The following is a 3,868-nucleotide window of genomic DNA, read 5'->3' on the forward strand; positions in this document are numbered from 1 at the left end:
GTACTTCCTAACCTCCTGCCTAATGTATGACCATATTAGAGAGACATATTTCCCTCAGATTACACAGATCCACAAAGAATTCAAAAACAAATCCAATTTTGAAAAACTCCCATATCTACTGGGTGAAATTCCACAGTGTGCCATCACAGCAGCAAGATTTGTGACCTGTTGCCACGAGAAAAGGGCAACCAGTGAAGAACACACACCATTGTAAATACAACCCATATTTATGCTTATTTATTTTATCTTGTGTCCTTCAACCATTTGTACATTGTTAAAACACTGTATATATATACTATGACATTTGTAGTGTCTTTATTGTTTTGAAACTTCTCTATGTGTAATGTTTACTGTTAATTTTTATTGTTTAATTCACTTTATATATTCACTTTATATATTATCTACCTCACTTGCTATGGCAATGTTAACACATGTTTCCCATGCCAATAAAGCCCTTGAATTGAATTGAATTGAATTGAGAGAGAGAGAGAGAGAGAGAGAGAGAGACAGAGGAAAGAATTAACAAGAATTAACAAAAAAACAGAGCAAACTAGAATGCTATTTGGCCCTACACAGAGAGTACACGGGGGCAGAATACCTGACCACTGTGACTGACCCAAAATTAAGGAAAGCTTTGACTATGTACAGACTCAGTGAGCATAGCCTTGCTATTGAGAAAGGCCGCCGTAGGCAGACATGAAATACATTTTTATTGTTTATTTCACTTTATATATTCACTTTATATATTATCTACCTCACTTGCTTTGGCAATGTTAACACATGTTTCCCATGCCAATAAAGCCCTTGAATTGAATTGAATTGAGAGAGAGACTGATAACTCTGGAGAGAGAGAGAGAGAGAGAGACTGATAACTCTGGAGAACTCTGGAGAGAGAGAGAGAGAGAGAGAGAGAGAGAGAGAGAGACTGATAACTCTGGTTGAGAGAGAGACAGAGAGAGAGAGAGAGAGATGGAGAAAGGGAGAGAGAGAGAGAGACTGATAACTCTGGAGAGAGAGAGAGAGACTGATACCTCTGGAGAGAGAGAGAGAGAGACAGAGAGAGAGAGGATATGACCATACCAAAACAGTCTAAACAGGAAATGGCAACAATAACAACAACAGGAAGTTCATGTGTCTCCAACAGTAGCAGGTTGGATTGTTGACGTGTGCTGCCAAGTGTCAAGTGGTCTACTGAGGCCTGCACCGCTTCAACCCAGGCAGGACCTGTTAACACTCTGGGGTCTGGCACGGGACAGATTCATCGACCTGTTAACACTCTGGGGTCTGGCACGGGACAGATTCATCGACCTGTTAACACTCTGGGGACTGGCACGGGACAGATTCATCGACCTGTTAACACTCTGGGGTCTGGCACGGGACAGATTCATCGACCTGTTAACACTCTGGGGACTGGCACGGGACAGATTCATCGACCTGTTAACACTCTGGGGACTGGCACGGGACAGATTAATCGACCTGTTAACACTCTGGGGACTGGCATAGGACAGATTCATCGACCTGTTAACACTCTGGGGACTGGCACGGGACAGATTAATCGACCTGTTAACACTCTGGGGACTGGCACGGGACAGATTCATCGAATCTGCACAACGCATCACCGGGGGCAAACTACCTGCCCTCCAGGACACCTACACCACCCGATGTTACAGGAAGGCCATAAAGATCATCAAGGACAACAACCACCCGAGCCACTGCCTGTTCACCCCGCTATCATCCAGAAGGCGAGGTCAGTACAGGTGCATCAAAGCTGGGACCGAGAGACTGAAAAACAGCTTCTATCTCAAGGCCATCAGACTGTTAAACAGCCACCACTAACATTGAGTGGCTGCTGCCAACACACTGACTCAACTCCAGCCACTTTAATAATGGGAATTGATGGGAAATGATGTAAAATATATCACTAGCCACTTTAAACAATGCTACCTAATATAATGTTTACCTACCCTACATTATTCTTCTCATATGTATATGTATATACTGTACTCTATATCATCTACTGCATCCTTATGTAATACATGTATCACTAGCCACTTTAACTATGCCACTTTGTTTACATACTCATCTCATATGTATATACTGTACTCGATATCATCTACTGTATCTTGCCTATGCTGCTCTGTACCATCACTCATTCATATATCTCTATGTACATATTCTTTATCCCCTTACACTTGTGTCTATAAGGTAGTAGTTTTGGAATTGTTAGCTAGATTACTTGTTTGATATTACTGCATTGTCGGAACTAGAAGCACAAACATTTCGCATTAACATCTGCTAACCATGTGTATGTGACAAATACAATTTGATTTGATTTGATTTGACTCTAGGGACTGGCACAGGACAGCCGGTGTGAAGTGTGTGTGTGTGTGTGTGTGTGTGTGTGTGTGTGTGTGTGTGTGTGTGTGTGTGTGTGTGTGTGTGTGTGTGTGTGTGTGTGTTTGTAAGCGAGAGCAATGGGGGCTGGTGTGTGTGAGAGACAGAGTGATGTGTGAAAAAGTATTTGCACTCAACTTACAGTCAATAACTGGTTGTTCCACCTTTAGCTGCAATGACTCCAACCAAACACTTCCTGTAGTTATTGACCAACCAAACACTTCCTGTAGTTATTGACCAACCAAACACTTCCTGTAGTTATTGACCAACCAAACACTTCCTGTAGTTATTGACCAACCAAACACTTCCTGTAGTTAATGACCAACCAAACACTTCCTGTAGTTGTTGACCAACCAAACACTTCCTGTAGTTGTTGACCAACCAAACACTTCCTGTAGTTATTGATCAGTCTCTCACGTCACTGTGGAGGAATTGTGGCCCAGTCTTCCATGCAGTACTGCTTTAACTCAGAGACATTTGTTGGTTTTCAATCATGAACTGGTCATTTCAAGTCCTGCCACAACATCTCAACTGGGATTAGGTCTGGACTTTGACTAGGTCATTCCTACATGTGTTGCTTTTTTAGCCATTTTCATGGAGATTGGATTGTGTGTTTTGGATCATTGTCTTGCTGTGTGACCTGACTGGGCTTCAGCTTCAGCTCACAGACGGATGGCCTGATATTCTCTGATACAGAGCAGAATTCATGGTTCCTTCTATTAAGGCAAGTCGTACAGGTCCTGAGGCAGCAAAGCGTTCCCCAAACCATTACACTACCACCACCACCATGCTAGACCCCAAACCATTACACTACCACCACCACCATGCTAGACCCCAAACCATCACACTACCACTACCATGCTGACCCCAAAACATCACACTACCACCACCATGCTGACCCCAAACCATCACACTACCATCACACTACCACCACCATGCTGACCCCATACCATCACACTACCACCACCATGCTTGACCCCAAACCATCACACTACCATCACACTAGCACCACCCATGCTGACCCCAAACCATCACACTACCACCACCATGCTGACCCCAAACCATCACACTACCACCACCATGCTTGACCCCAAACCATCACACTACCACCACCATGCTTGACCCCAAACCATCACACTACCATCACCCTACCACCACCATGCTGACCCCAAACCATCACACTACCACCACCATGCTGACCCCAAACCATCACACTACCACCACCATGCTGACCCCAAACCATCACACTACCACCACCATGCTTGACCCCAAACCATCACACTACCACCACCACCATGCTGACCCCAAACCATCACACGACCACCACCACGCTGGACCCCAAACCATCACACTACCACCACCATGCCCCAAACCATCACACTACCATCACACTACCACCACCATGCTGGACCCCAAACCATCACACTACCACCACCATGCTGACCCCAAACCATCACACATCACCACCACCATG

This window comes from Oncorhynchus tshawytscha, linkage group LG01 (genome assembly GCF_018296145.1).
Source record: "Oncorhynchus tshawytscha isolate Ot180627B linkage group LG01, Otsh_v2.0, whole genome shotgun sequence".
NCBI classification, from domain to species: domain Eukaryota; kingdom Metazoa; phylum Chordata; class Actinopteri; order Salmoniformes; family Salmonidae; genus Oncorhynchus; species Oncorhynchus tshawytscha.